This window comes from Euleptes europaea, chromosome 4 (genome assembly GCF_029931775.1).
Source record: "Euleptes europaea isolate rEulEur1 chromosome 4, rEulEur1.hap1, whole genome shotgun sequence".
NCBI classification, from domain to species: domain Eukaryota; kingdom Metazoa; phylum Chordata; class Lepidosauria; order Squamata; family Sphaerodactylidae; genus Euleptes; species Euleptes europaea.
In genome coordinates this window covers 63,941,739-63,958,666 of record NC_079315.1, presented here as the reverse complement: position 1 = coordinate 63,958,666, position 16,928 = coordinate 63,941,739, and positions in this window count along the sequence as shown.

The following is a 16,928-nucleotide window of genomic DNA, read 5'->3' as shown; positions in this document are numbered from 1 at the left end:
GGTCAGATGGCATTATTTGACCATCAGTTTTGACCTTCACATATTTATGTGAATGTACCACTAATGTATACACATGCTGGGATATTAGGTATGTGTTCTACACTGATCTCTTCCTATATCTTCTGATTGACTACATAAACTTTTTTTAGTCTGAGTTCTAGGAATTTCTTTCTGTGTAGAAGCTGTTTTCTCTGTGTCCATTTGCTGCAAGATTCCATATAAAACATGAAGCAATGTGCTCTCTCTGTGTCTTCATCTTACAGTTGGCAGTCCAAGTACATTTAAGTACATAAAACAAGTGAATATTCAAGCCTGTCTGCCTGGTCTGCATGGCTCCCCTTGTGCTGCTGGCTGCTTCACTGAGTCTGTGGTTAGATAGAGTTCTCTATGTGACTCCAGAAGGTAGAAAGCTTATCTGACTGGGTCTATGGTGATCCTCAAACATGAATAATATGTAGTTGTGTGCAGACTTTCTTTTTGTTTTTCAGTTTATTTTCATTTTTAAAATATTTGATTCCGTGCCATTAAATTCATTATTATAGATTTTCATTTTAATTATTAAATCTCAGATCCTCATCATATATCAGTTGCATCTTATCTAGTTTAGAATTCTCCAATCCCATCTTGTTATACTGAAGAAGAAGAAGAGTTGGTTTTTCTATGCCGACTTTCTCTACCACTTAAGGAAGAATCAAACCGGCTGTCCCGGGTCGCCCTCCCGCCCGGGCTCCCGGGCCGTCCCGAGTCCCCCAGCCCCAGCCCCAGCCCTCGAGAGGGAGGAGAAGGGCCCGGGAAAACCCCACTCACCGGGGAAAGCGTCGGGGGGGGGGGGGCGGCAAGCGGAGGCAGGCCCGAGCCTCCTCCACGCGCCCAGGCGAACGGGCCGGAGGCCCCCGCAACCACCGACGGCCCCGCTCGTCAGCTGGCGAGCGGGAGAAGAGGCGAGGGCGGACCACGGCCAGCAAGCGGGGCGCAATGACAACCGCGGAGTTGCGGGGCACCCAGGCCGGTTGGCAACCAGGGCCCCCGAGAAGGCTCCAGAGGCCCCGCCCATCGGCTGGCAGGAGGGAGGGAGGGAGGAGGGTAGAAGGGACCAGCGGACCAGGGCGGCAGGTGAATCAGCGCGACTCCTGCCCCAGCGGCCGAGGGAAGGTCGTGGTTGGGACGGGGGAGGGATCAGGCGCGGAGGAAAGGCTTGGAGGAAAGTGAAGACCCGCCCGGAGCTTGACCACTCGGGGCGGGCGGAAGACCTCTGACCGGGCAGAGATGGGGGCCACGCCCACTGACAGGATTCCCCGGGGCAGGGGGAAAGAGGGGAAAGAGGGAGGGGTCATTCATAGCCTCGGTTGGAGGCGGATGGGGGACCACAGGTGGTGGCGGGGAATAAAGCAGCGTGGGTGGAGGCCAATGAGGATGGCTGGGGACTGATGCTCCCTGTTTCCAGGGAGCTAGCAAGCTGGCCAGCTCAGGGGAGGAAGGGTCGTCCTCCTCCTCTGAGTGGTCTGAGGCCGAGGAAACCCTACCTGCAAAGGGTTGGGCTCAGCCAGGCGGGGCATCGACAGGAGAAGTCCCGCTCGATGGCACAGCGGCCCCGGCAGGGACGCGACACCGGCTTACAATCACCTTCTCTTCCCTTCCCCACAACAGACACCCTGTGAGGTAGGTGAGGCTGAGAGAGCTCTAAGAGCTGTGACTAGCCCAAGGTCACCCAATAGGCTTCATGTGTAGGAGTGGGGAAACAAATCCAATTCAACAGATTAGCCTCCTCCGCTCATGTGGAGAAGTGGGGAATCAAACCCGGATCTCCAGATCAGAGTCCACCACTCCAAACCACCGCCCTTAACCACTACACCACACTGGATCTCATGATGGTACATTGCGGAAATAAGATAGTAGTTGCTGCCTGAAATCTGGGGGCTGAAGCGTAGTATTTGTCTCTGTTCCCCTACCTGTCTGTATTGCTTGTGTTCAAAGGGGTGTAAGGAAATTTGTCCGCCTCTCCAGCACATCCCTGCTCATCATGGGAGGGTATAGCATATGCCTATATGTCCCCCAAATCTGCAGTACTGCCTGTATGTCTGGGATGCCAGCAAATTTTTACCCCCTTTTCTAGCAGTTGTAGCATCAGAGAGCAGAACAGCTATCAAACCAGAATCACCATCTACTTGAATCAAAGCCTGTCCTGATTTAGTGAGCCAGAAATATGATTTGTCTTTGTGTAAACACCATGACAGAAAGATAGACATATCACAGCAATCCTCTTTGATGGCAAGATCTGTGTGACTCTGCTGCTAGGAAAATATCCATGTCAGTTGCATGATTTGCTGCTTCATTCTTTCGAATGTTTTCCCCTTCTATGACCTTTGGGTACCCAGGCACACAAAATAATGGATTTCTTAAGATTTCTTAATATTACTTACTATTCTCCTCCCCCTCCCCCCAGTTTGTATTAATCACAATGAATAGAGGAAGGGGACATTGTTCGCTGATTGAGCCTCTACTTTGCATGCTGGAAGATCCAGGTCCAACCCCTTACATCTCCAGCTAAAAGAGTTAAAAGGGTCAGGTAATAGTTGATGTGAGAGCAGCTGCCAGTTGGAGTAGCAATACTGACCTTGATAGACCAGTTGTCTGACTCAGTAGAAGGCAGTGTCATATGCTTATTTATTAACAAGAAGGACAGATGATTATATATCTGAATGCACATCTCTAATAAGGCAGGATCTGCAGCCGGACTATGTTAGATAAGGGACTTCAGTGTAATGAGCTTCCCTAAGACAAGAGTATCACAACCCATGCTTCCCTGCTTTACCTAAGATAAAACAAATACATATGACTGATGGGGGATGTGTCCCGTTCTTTCCATGGTGTGAGAAGACACAGATAAAAAGAAAGAAAAAGGAGAAGGACCAAGGAATCCATGACATGCTTTGGAGAAGGCACCTGGCAAAGCAAAAAACTGAGATTTGCCCCGCTGACTTCTGTCATTAATTAGCCACATAATAATTTAGGGCATATAACTTCTTGTTCTTGGCTGACTGGAACAGAATAGCAGTAAATTACCTACTGGACTAGTCAAGGCACATGTCAACACAGAGATGAGAAAGCATCAGGCTTATACAGTCCCTACCAATTTTTCATGCCTCTTGTGAGAAGCTTGCCTCACACGTTATTGTGCTGTGGTTCCTTGGAAACCCACATACACATGCAAAATGAGGCAACAGGCTGCACTGACCCAGAGCAGGAAGAAGATGCAGGGTCTGATTTCAGAAGTCAGAGATGCACTTCAGACTGTCACAATCCAGATGTGTGGGGTGATTCAGCTTGCAATGTTCCATACAAACCACTGGTCCTGCAATATCATTACTGGTTCGACAATCCATGGTACTGACTCTTTGTACTTTGTATTCATCGTTGGTGTGTTCTGATGGAAAGATACGATTTTTTTCCCCAGGGCAAAAATGCACTTTGGGTTGTGTGCTACCTGGGCTATGTAAACAGCGGTTTAGGCATACCCTGGTATAGGCCACTGCCACTTTTATATGCATTTTGTTCATCTCTACCAACACGTTGCATAAAGTAGCAAAATTGACATGGTTACAACTATGAGACATGGAATTTTGTTTTTGTTTTTCAGGTGTATTGCTCCACCTTTTATATAATGCAGGAAGAAGTGGGAAGATTAAGAGACTTTGTAATGTTCAAAGTGGAAATTTTGCACCTTGGTCTGCAATTAGATGTGCAAACTCCTGATGTGTGGAGAGTTTGCACATCTGACTTTGAAAAGAGATTGGTTCGACTTTACAAAGTATACAAAACAGGGGTGTGAGTCAATTGCACTTTCTCCCTCCCGGTTACATAATTTTTAAAGCCACTTTCAGGATCTCTTTAAAAACATTTAATTTGCGTCATTGCATCTATGCAACCATTTACCTCGACACCTTATTAATTTCCTCTGCTAATTTATTCAGCTGAAGTTTCAACTTGGTCACTTCAAAATCCTGTCTCAACTCACCCCCTTCTGTTTTCTGGCACACTGCATAAAATTCAGCAAGGATATAAAAATGCAATAGTTCAGTTGCATTTGTTGCACATTTATTAGAGGGCAAAAATAAAAATCTGCACCTATAATTCTGGGATGAAGAAATGCGTGTATAAGAATATAACATAAGAACATAAAAAAGGCCATGCTGGATCAGACCAAGGCCCATCAAGTCCAGCAGTCTGTTCACACAGTGGTTAACCAGGTGCCTCCAGGAAGCCACAAACAAGACAACTGCAGCAGCACCATCCTGTCTGTGTTTCACAGCACCTAATATAATAGGCATGCTCCTCTGATCCTGGAGAGAATAGGTATGCAGCATGACTAGTATCCATTCTAACTAACAGCCATGAATACCCCTCTCCTCCATGAATATGTCCACTCCCCTCTTAAAGCCCTCCAAGATGGCAGCCATCACCACATCCTGGGGCAGGGAGTTCCACAATTTAACTATGCATTGCGTGAAGAAATACTTCCTTTTATCTGTTTTGAATCTGTCACCCTCCAATTTCAGCAGATGACCCTGCATTCTAGTATTATGAGAGAGGGAGAAAAGCTTCACTCTCTTCATACCATGCGTAATGTTATAGACCTCTATCATGTCTCTTCTCAACTGCCTTCTTTTCAAGCTAAACAGCCCTAAGTGTTTAAGAAATGCACAAAGATTGGAACAAAGACAGCAGGGGAGGGGGTAACTTGAAACTAAATACAATAAGTGTGTGGTGTGGTAGTAACCACATAGAAACCAAATTCATACTTTATTTATTTATTTATTTGAATTTTTTATCCTGCCCTCAATCCCCAGCCAGGCTCCAGGTGGTTAACAACAAAGCACCAATACAATTAAATACAATAAGATCATAGAATATAAAATCAATAGAATAAGAACTTTTAAAACAATCCTAATAGAATCATCAATTATAATTTCAGACAGATGGCACTCATCCTTAGAGCATAATGGTCACTGTGGGGCAAAGCAAGACAGGAGCCCCCATATACTAGAGAGCCAGTGTGGTGTAGTGGTTAAGAGCAGTGATTTAGAGCGGCGAACTTTGGTCTGGAGAACCGGGTTTGATTCCCCATTCCTCCACATGAGCAGCAGGAGGCTAATCAGGTGAACTGGATTTGTTTTCCCACTCCTACACATGAATCCAGCTGGGTAACCTTGGGCAAGTCATACTCTCTCAGCCTCACCCACCTCACAGGGTGTCTGTTGTGGGAAGGGAAAGGGAAAGTGATTGTAAGCAGGTTTGACTCTCCCTTAAGTGGTACAGGAAGATGGCATATAAAAACCAACTCCTCCTCCTCCTCAATCAAAAAGAAGAGGAGGGGTAGGGAGGCCAGCACTGATGAAAAACCATAGTTTTTAATAGGCATTATAGCCATTTATTTTTATAAATGCTGCAATGTTCAGTAGAAATGTTCTGTGTAGGTCACTTTGAAAAGCACTTGGTAGCAACGGCAAATCTGATCATTATATAAGTATATTTCTCCATCTTGTGCAGAGAAATGTCAGGGTACTCAAGATGTATTCAAGGTTATATAGAAATATTGATTTTCAAAAGTATAAGGAATGTTTCCAAGCAATGATTTCCAGGTTGCAGAGAAGTCATTCCTCTGCACTCACATAATAGGTGTTAAGCATTCAAACCTGTCATTATGGGGTGGGGGGGAGTGTGTTCTATGTCTGGATTACATGCTCACCAAACATTTCAATAGAAAGCCTTCCATTATGAAGCAAAGGCCCAAGGGAATACTTTAAACAGTGAGACAAAATGTTTGCTTTTCAAATGCCCTGAAAATAGCACTAGTGCTTAAATACCTGGCACTAGTGCTTGAATACCCAGCCCGTACACATGCTCTTCAGCATGGTTTCCTAGGTGCCTAAATAGGGCCACGGTACTCATGGTATGAATAGCAGCAAATGCTTAATGCCCTGAGAAGCTTATAATTTTGCACTATAGAAATGAGTCATTTTTCAAAGAGCACAGCGGGAAGACTGAGCCTCTTAAGGCTAATCTGATTCTAAGAAGGTAAAGTGTGTGTTTAAATAACACTTTAGAAATGCCTAATGTCGCAAAATTTCCGCAACTGCTTATTATAGATGAATTTTGTACTGAAACACTGGAAGGGAGATTAGGAAGGACTTGTGGTACAAACAATAACAGTGACCTTTGTGTGTCCTGATATTCTCCTATCATGCAGGCTGTGATGAAAGATTAAATGAGCCCTTGCATAATATCCCCACATACATCTTGCACACCACTTTTACCAGCAAAGGCATCATGCAATGCCCAGGAAATTGTGACTGAAGAGCCACGTTTCTGAGTTCAGCCACAATTAAATGTTGATGGTTGTAGCTGCAGTCTGAGTTAGCAATATTAATACCCATTGAAGTTTTTTTTAACAATATTCCTGCACTTAATTCTATACAGTTTTTTGCTAGACTTGTCAGAACTTTATGAATGAATCTTGAAAACAACTGTAACATTTGTGCAGGTTCTGGTTATTCTTCGTAAGATAGTATCAGCCTCATTCCTCAATAAGTCTCCTTCAGGAGGAACTGCTGAAGTTCAAGCGTTTTGAATTCAGATGTGGCTCAACAAGGAGTGCCACATGAGGCCACCACTCCTGACACCACCCCTAGATACTGAACCCCTTTCTACCACCCCCTGAATCTTACATCCCTGCCCATCCACCTTTTTCTACCCACCTGTGGCATTCCAACAACCCCTCACCATCCTCACCCTGGTAGGGTTGCCAGGTCCTTCTTCGCCACTGGTGGGAGGTTTTTGGGGCAGAGCCTGAGGAGGGTGGGGTTTGGGGAGGGGAGGGACTTCAATGCGTAACTCCACTGGCCAAAGCGGCCATTTTCTCCAGGTGATATGATCTCTATCAGCTGGAAATCAGTTGTAATAGCAGGAGATCTCCAGTTATTTCCTGGGGGTTAGCAACCCTACCACCCAGGAGCCAAAGCAGCCAATAGCCCTTCCCTCTTTGTTCCCCTGGACTCTTTCAAGAAAGCATGGGAAGTTGTGCGTGATTATTGGTGCTTCTTGAACTTTCCCCTTATGAGAACTTTGGGAGCCAAACCTGGAATGTATGGCTTGCTGTGCTATCTCTAAAGAGGCCTGGGGAAAGAGGAGGGAAGGAATAGTAGCTGCTCCGGTTCCATAACTGATCAGTGGGAACACCAATGGCAATGACAGCAAGGCTAGAATAAGGGATGGCAGCTGGCAGCCCTCAAAAGCTACTTACAACATTGCAAAACTGACCATGCTTAGGTCTGCATAGCAGACATAAGAGTTCCAAATTTTCTTTTGTTTTAAAGAGAAAACAGTCCTAAGAAACAAGCTATTAAAAGCATATGGCTCAAATACTAATGGTAACTTTGTGCACACCTGCACCACTGGAACTCAGCTGTCCCACAGGACTTGCTCGTTGGCTTTTCATCCCTGCCCAGAGCTCCTTATGATGTTCTGTGTAACCTTCATCTCCATATATGACATCTTACCTCTCATCCAACAGTACAATCCTCCCAGTCTAGCTGTCAACAACATCCATATAAAAAGTCATAACAATTGTTTCAAGCAGGAAAAGTAGCAAAGATGCAAATACAGTTCAGGAGTTACAGCATCTCAATTATTTTTCTTAGCTCATTTCACTGAAAGTATTTTCCCACTTGTTTTAATATTCCCTTCTCAGTAATGTCTGTGCTTGATATGGTTCACAAGCAGGAATCAAAAAGCTGGTTCCAGCACTCTTTGTAATATTCTTGTCTTCCTGTTGAACTTTAAAGTGAACGAACATAACAAATGTCTTTTTTCCCCTCCTGTATTTGTCGGTGTGTAAAACTTGGTAAGACTGATTTTCTTCAAAGTCTTATGAAGTTGTGTTGTTTTGTCTGAATAAAGTCTGTCTAGTATCCCCCATCACTAAAAGTCATTTAATATTTCTGTATAATTATATCTCAAATTGTACATCTGCTATTTTAGCAGAGAGGAAATGAAATAAAGAAAATATGACAAGGTCCAGTAAGCAGAGCCATCCCTGTATAAGTCTAGGGTTAATAAGTTAATGAATGTTAACTAGTATTAGAATTTTCAATCTTGCTTTAGTACTGGAGACCAGAACCCTCAGACTGGCAATTGGTTCATGTCCATTAAATACAAAGGACACACTACAGAATTGTACACTTTCTTCTTTTTCATGGCTTTGGACTGCAGCTTACACTTGCAAGCTAGATACAGTCTTTTCACACTTGGAAAAATACAAAACTTTTCACACTTGGAAAAATACAAAATAATCACCAACAGTCCGTTGCTCTGTCAGTGCTGTAGATTTATCAGTGCAATGGTTGTTACAGGTAGGACCTACATATGCATCGAAGTGGGATTCCCCACATAAGAGTCCCCACATGTATTTCTAGCTGGTAGGACAATCATATGCAAACAGAGCCTTCACACTTCGCACAAATCTGGCACTTGAAGTTATATGCATATAGCAGTTTACAAATACCCATCTGTAGAAGGGAGCTTTGACTCTGGAAAGATTATACCCGGAAAATCTTGTTGGTCTCTAAGGTGCTATTGGAGAAGAGAAGGTTGAGGGGTGACATGATAGCCATGTTTAAATATTTGAAGGGATGCCATGTTAATGAGGGAACTAGCTTGTTCTCGGTTGCTTCAGAGACTAGGACACAGAGTAATGGATTTAAACTAAGAGAAAAGCGATTCCACCTAAACATTAGGAAGAACTTTCTGATGGTGAGGGCGGTTTGACGGTGGAATGCGCTGCCTCAAAAGGGGGTGGAGTCCCCATCTTTGGAGGTTTTTAAGCAGAGGTTGGATGGCCATCTGTCTGGAGAGCTTTGATTGTGGGATCCTGCATGGCAGATGGTTGGACTTGATGGCCCTTGTGGTCTCTTCCAACCTTGTGTGATTTTGTGACTCAAATCTACCTTAAAATATCCAGAATCTGAAGTCACCTGCCTTAGAGGTGGAGTAGGAGACTGGATTCAGTCCTCCTCCATACTCCCATCAAACAGCTGATCAAGAGGATATCAGCTTTATAAAAAAATTTTTTGAAAAAAGAGGTGGCCTGCTGGACCAGGGACCAAATATTTAGGATCAGGTTATCATTAAATACTTACCTGTCATTTAAACACTTACTACTTTGTACCAATGTACCTGCAAATCATTGGAATGTGAAAAAAATTATCTGCATATTCAAAACAAATCAGACGGGAAAGCCCTCTCAGTACTATATCTTTCAGAATACAGGGAGAAAATCAGATATATCAGTACTTCTCCAAACTCCCTGGACACAGAACACTGGAGTGTTAGAGGAGGCTATAACGTTTACCCCTCTCTGACACAGTCACTTTCCAACCAGAGTTTTTGACATGGAAAAACACTAGATATGCAGTTCCCAGTTTTCATTTTTATAGGGATTATATGGGCTGTGCCATATGGTACAGATGATACTGGTAGAGGTGGTTCACAAAGTAAAATAATAAAGAACACCAACATAACATTATCAATATTAGAACAATACAGAAAAACATCATCAATTGTGCTATCCTATGCTGAATTACTCCAGTCTAAACCTGTACATTTTAGAATAGAGTAACTCTGCATAGGATTGTACTGTAAGCAGCCTGAAATATCCGAAACACAGCCCTCAGGCTAGAAGCTGGCCATAAAAACATCTATAACAGGTGGAGTATTTCAGTTAAAAGCCTGGGTAAAGATAAATGCTTTGAGCTGGTGCCTGAAGGCTAGTGAAGTAGGCACCAGGCCACTCTCAAGAGGGAACACATTCCAGTTCCAAAGGCAGATAAATGATGTGTCCAAAATGTGTTCCTTTCCCTTTATACATGCTGGATAAGGGAAATCCATTGCTGTTGATAATGTTAGCTCTATCAGCAGTATTTGATATGGTCATCTGTGATATTTTGGTGGATCAATTAGTCGATATTTGGGATAAAAGGGACATATCTGCTTTGGTTTCAGGCTTTTCTTGCTGGCAGGAAACGGGTCATTTATGCATGGTTGCTTTATCCTCCTTTATTCCCTGTTTCAGCCAGGATCAATTTTTTCAGGATGCACGTTACCTCATTCCTTGGAAGCTCAACTGTGTTTCAACGCACCCAGCTTTTCCCATATCTTTGGGAGAGCAAGTAAAGAGGTTGGGGGTGCTGTTGTTTGATTGCATCTAGCACACAAGATGGCCCCTATTTAGACTCTGCAGGCTTAACCATGCTGATACATGCCACCATAATCTCCAGATTATTATAATATGTTTTATGTGGGGATGCCTTAGAAAATGACTCAGAAGATTCAATTGGTAGAAAGGGCATAAGCATGACTGACTTTATCAGGGATCAGCTAAAGGTGCTTGAGGAGCTGCGCTTGTAATTTGGCCGCCCCTGAGTTTAATGAAGGCGCATAGTGAGGCAACGTGGCTTAATATCCATTGGAGCCACTTTGAACTATCTTCAAAAAGTAGAAAATATGAAAGTGTATTGTTATCAGTGGAACTTTTTAGCAATGCCAAATCAAATTAAAATTGATCAGACTCCTTTTCTCTGTGTTTGCTTATTTTAGAAGAACACTCAGCAGTGAAGACATGATGAGGTCTCACACCAGTAGGGGACAGAGACAGAGGTTTTGTTTGATTTAAGAATTATCTATTCAGTTTCCACAGCACCAAGAGAAGATAAAGCAGCTGAAAAAGCTTTAGGACTACATCAAATGAAGATTCTGCAACTGGCTGGCTGGCAGGAAACATTCAATTGTGAGCTATTTGGGGTACTAAGAATCTTCAATAATGTTTATGAAAAGGACCAAGTGGCTGGTACATTTTGATAAGTGCTAGAGAAATTTTGTAGCAGTTACTTGTCAGGATCTCATCAAGAGAGAAATAGGTTGAGGCAATGCATGTATGTAGGTTATAGTTTGTCATAAAAGCTGAAGAAGAGCCCTGCGGATTCAGATCAAAATTCCCCTTAGTATCTTGATTCCAACAATGCCCAACCAAATACCCCTAGGAATGCCACAAGCAGGACTTATAAACACTGCCACTGTCTTCCCTTCTCCCCAGCCTAGTTGCCTGTGGTGCTATTTAGCTGTGGATAGATCCATAAATTGTCTAATCCCTTTCTAAAGGCATCTAATCACCACATCTTGTGACCATGAATTCCATTGTATGAAGTTGTGTGTTCTTTTGTCCGCCACTGAGTGACCTTGCTCGCTCTCGTCCTGCTCCTCCCAGTGTGCATGCAAGGAGGGGCAGGAGACCTTGCACCCTTGCTTTCTATGCATAAACACTAGCTGAAGGAACTGCCAAAAATTAGCAAGATACAGCTCTGTAAAGGATTGAAAGCATGGGTCTAAGAGCCTATGAGGAATCAAAATATGGCTCTCAACTTAAAGGAGCTGGGCAGTCTGTATCATTCTGCTGACTGCCCAAAGTTGGGGCTTTGAACTCCACAATTATCCATTGTTCTTGACATCAACAAAACTAGGTGCTAAAGGCCATTAAGACAAAGCACAGATAAACTTTGCAGCAGTGTTGATATATTTTCCCCTTAATATTTTCAGTGTTTGAGGTGGCCTAAGGGACATCAACCCCTGTCAAATAATGGACCATTTAATCCTAGTCTTGATCACAGAATTAGAAAGGAAAGCCATGACCTTCATTAAGAGACATATGGACAGAGCTGACACACACTAGAGAAAATATTGCAAATACTAAAGGGGGAGATATTAAAGTCTCTGTTGCTAGGCAGCTGTCTTTTGAAAGGAGAAATGTCAAGCCCTGTGGGAATCCTAACAGGAAGTTCTTGCAGTTAGGACTCAAGTATGCTGGATTATTGATAATCAATAAATAAGCATGTGACCTCTTGTTTGAAATTCTATCCCATTCAGGATTTTTCCCATCATGCATTTTATTTATGTTAGTAAAAATTTCTGGAAGTTTTTTTTAAGTGAACTGTTATGACAATAGACAACAGGGTATTTAGAGCTAAGAAGAGCAAATTCCTTTTGCACATTAATACCAAGCACATAGTATTTGTTCAGTGGAGTGTGCTTTGGAGACATAATCTGGATCCTAGAGACCAATTCACGGGTAGGGTCTGTACTCCACATCCCGTTTTCTGTGTGACAATCATGCATGAGTTGCAGGTTCTCCTCAATTCCCTTGCATGCAGTGTCTCATTTGGGTCACGATTCTGGAATGTGTGGAGAAGGAACTTCAGCCTCCCATCTTTTCCCCCAACCTGCAGTGGTCCAGGGGTATGCTATTTGGCCCATGGGGAAAACCCACATGCACAGTCATGTGTTTCCTCAGTGGTTCAAATGGTGCCTCTCAGGATCATTTTCAGGTAAGGAAAATGGTGCAGTTAGAATAGAATAGAATCATAGAATCATAGAGTTGGAAGGGACCACCAGGGTCATCAAGTCCAACCCCTGCACAATGCAGGAAATTCACAACTACCTCCCCCCCACACACCCTGTGACCAGAAGATGGCCAAGATGCCCTCCCTCTCATCACCTGCCTAAGATCACAGAATCAGCATTGCTGACAGGTAGCCATCTAACTTCTTAAAAACCTCCAGGGAAGGAGAGCTTACCATCTCCCGAGGAAGCCTGTTCCACTGAGGAACCGCTCTAACTGTTAGAAAATTCTTCCTATTGTCTAGACGGAAACTCTTTTGATTTAATTTCAACCCGTTGGTTCTGGTCCGACCTTCTTGGGCAACAGAAAACAACTCGGCACCATCCTCTATATGACAGCTCTTCAAGTACTTGAACATGGTTATCATATCCCCTCTCAGTCTTCTCCTCTTCAGGCTAAACATACCCAGCTCCTTCAACCTTTCCTCATAGGACTTGGCCTCCAGATCCCTCACCATCTTTGTTGCCCTCCTCTGGACACGTTCCAGCTTGTCTACATCTTTCTTAAATTGTGGTGCCCAAAACTGAACACAGTACTCTAGTTGAGGTCTAACCAGAGCAGAGTAAAGCGATACCATCACTTTGCGAGATCTGGACACTATACTTCTGTTGATACAGCCCAAGACTGCATTTGCCTTTTTAGCTACCGCATCACACTGCTGACTCATGTTCAGTGTTTGGTCTACTAAGACCCCAAGATCTTTTTCACACACACTACTGCTCAGACAAGTCTCCCCCATCCTATAATTATGCATTTGATTTTTCCTACCTAAATGCAGAACTTTACATTTGTCTTTGTTGAAGCGCATTTTATTAGTTCTATCGCATTTCTCCAGCCTGTCAAGATCAGCCTGCATCTTGGCTCTGTCTTCTACCGTATTTGCTACCCCTCCCAATTTAGTATCATCTGCAAATTTAATAAGCATCCCCTCTATTTATAAATCATTTATAAAGATGTTGAACAACACAGGGCCCAGCACAGATCCCTGAGGAACTCCACTAGTCACTTCTCTCCAAGTGGATGAGGAACCATTTGCTAGCACTCTTTGGGTACGATCTGTCAACTAGTTGCAGATCCATCTAACAATAATAGGATCTAAACCACATTTCCCCAATTTGTCAACTAGAATACTATGTGGAACCTTATCAAAAGCCTTACTGAAATCTAGATAAACTATGTCTACAGCATTCCCCTGATCCAGCAAGGTAGTAACTTTCTCAAAAAAGGAGATAAGATTAGTCTGACATGACTTATTCTTGAGAAACCCGTGCTGGCTCTTAGTGATCAGATCCATCCTTTCTAAATGCTTTCTAAATGATTTGTTCAAACACTTTTCCTGGTATAGAAGTCAAGCTGATGGGTCGGTAGTTACCCGGATCCTCCTTTTTCCCCTTCTTGAAGATGGGGACAACATTTGCCCGCCTCCAATCTTCTGGCACCTCACCTGTTTGCCAAGACTTTTCAAAAATAATGGACAGAGGTTCAGAAATTACATCTGCAAGTTCTTTGAGTACCCTTCCAGTGTGGAAGGCTGAAGCCCCTTTTCCATGCATACCGCAGTAGCAATTTGAATTGTGAAAAACATAGAGCTCATATGCGTAGGGTTGCCAGGTCCCACCTCCCGATTGGAGGTTTTAGGAGGCAGGGGTGGGGTGGGCGCAGGTGAGCGCAGGTGCACACACGCGGTGATGGCACTTCCAGTTTTCTTTCTGGAAGCACCGCATCGCTACAGCCTATTTAATACTCAAACCCCCAAAAGCATCTGCGGCAGCGCAAAAGCATCTGCGGCAGCGCAGCACTTCTGGAAGTAAAACTGGAAGTGCCGTTATTGTGTGGGCGCGCCAACACGAGCATGCTGCCGCAGCTCTGGAGCAGCTGGGTGGATTGTGGGCACCTGGCAACCCTATGTATGTGACTGTTATACAGGACACAAATTATGCAGGTGAATGCATACTACTTTGGAAAACCATTATAATGAACCAGTGTGTATGGCAGACTTGTACCAAGGTTAAAGGCCCTGGTGGATCAGACCAGCGTTTCATGTAGTCCAGAATCCTCTTTCACACAGTGGTCTGCCAGTTATATAGGAGGGCCAACACCAGGGCATAGAGGCCAAGGGCTTCTCTTGAGGTTGCCTTCTGGCACTGGTAGTCAGAGGTTTACTGTCTATGAATGTGGAGGTCAGGGCTGCCAAGCCCCTGGTTGGGGAATCTCCCACTGCTATTGTCTGTTGTTGCTCTGAGCTGTGGCAGATGAATTTTTTTAAACAGTCATGAAGCCAGCGGTGGCATCAACTCATTTCTGGTAAAAAAAAAAAAGCAGAAGTGACAAAAGGGTAGCGCTATGGTATTACCATAGAGTTTCTGGCAATTCTTACAGCTACCTATGCCACTTTATTTTTTTTTACTGGAAGTGATGTGATGCCATAGCCAGCATCTCAGCCCCCACACCCATATCTTCACCCACAGCCCTCCTGTAGTGCCTCACAACCCCAGGACCAATAATTCTGTTTAGTCACTATGGTGAGTAGCCCACACTGTTATGTTGACAGAATTTTGTTTGTCCTTGGATCAGCTTCAGTTTGTTGCGGAAGATTGTGCTAATCATTTTTCAAGATCACACCCATATGCACAGTGAGATCCACACACCCTTCATTACCCTAAGAAAGGATTTTAAAGTCTTGTAAACGAGGCAGTAATTTGGTTTTGTGACTCACCGATTATAGACCAAGTATTCTTGCCAAAATATAATAAAGTAATTACAGCAAATCTTACATGAAAGAAAACGAAGAATAGAAAGGGCAGATCCAGCAAGGTTAATACTCTACCAAGGTAAAGATGTACCTTCAAGGTCACTACCACAGATTTTAAAAAAATATTTCTCAGTTTGGCAAAGAACATTGAGAACATTGACGCAGGTAATATTGCAACAAGTCAACTTGTTTTACTCAGTCCTTCATAAGCATCAAATTTATATATTTACTCTGGCCATAATCCAGCAAATGTTAAGCACATTTAGGTTCTTTTGATTTTAATGCTTAAATCATCCCTATTTAAACCAGTGGGACACTCAGGACACTAAGACTGATAACACATGGTTGTTTTGTCTTCCGTTTCTCCTGTGAATGTTGCGATTCTCTGTTGTTGTAATGCATGACGTTCTCCTGCCAGCGAGACCAACTCACTTCTGTTTCACTACTTTTCTGTGTTTTCCCATCCCAGTTTTCTCCCGATTTTACTTTCCGTTTAGCAGCAAATGCGAGTGTTTGCCGGTGCGTGATTCAGCATGCGGGATGATCCCGAGTCCCAACATACCCCGTTTCATCTTTCCCCCTCCCACCCCTCCTCCCAGTTCTTTTCCAGTCAACCCACAGAACATATCCACCCAAGCCACCATTGCTACCATTCCTCATCTGCTTCCTTGCTCTCCCTTTGGGGGGGGCGGTTAGTCAGAATACCAGTATACCAACGAGCCACCAATTTAGACTTTCCCAGTGCTCACCCCTGCCGTTCCCGCCTGTTGGGGACACCTAATAGTCTCACAAAACTCATCTAATACCCCCACCTATGAAGTTACACCATTATGTTCACGTTTTACAAATTGCAAACATGTGCCTGTGTGGATCTGTGGTTTGGTGTGCAAATGGGGAGATGATGGGCAGATAGCTGCAGGGATGTGAGATGTGTTATTTACGCGGCGTTGGATGTTGCTTTTCCTTGACGAGCGCCATTTCCTCTGCATTTTCAAACAATCTAGGGGTGGATTCTATTTGGCGGTGGGGGATACGTGAATTTCTTTCTTTCTTTTTTTTTGCTGATGCGATAGTATACCAGCATACTGGTAAGACTAAAAAATACATTAAAAAAAAAAAAACAGCAACCAGGAAATCCCCTGGTATTTGGGTCAACCTCAGATCAGCCTTAAAAAAGGTAAAGGTCCCCTGTGCAAAGCACCGGGTCATTCCTGACCCATGTGTTGACGTCACATCCCGACATTTTCTAGGCAGACTTTGTTTGCGGGGTGGTTTGCCAGTGCCTTCCCCAGTCATCTTCCCTTTACCCCCAGCAAGTTGGGTACTCATTTTACCCACCTCGGAAGGATGGAAGGCTGAGTCAATCTTGAGCCGGCTACCTGAAACCAACTTCCGTTGGGATCGAACTCAGAAGTAAATCCCAGTAAATTCAATGGTGGGATTACTCCGTATTAAATATTAAGGATTGCAGACATGGAAATGTTTACCTTTGGCTATATCATGGTGGTGGTGGAAAGTCTTGTCAAGTTGCAGCTGATATATGGTGATCTTGTAGGGTTTTCAAGGCAAGAAACATTCAGAGGTAGTTTCCCCTTGCCTGCCTCTGTGCAGCAACCCTTGATTTCCTTGGTGGTCTCCCATCCAAATACTAACCAGGGCCAACCTGCTTAG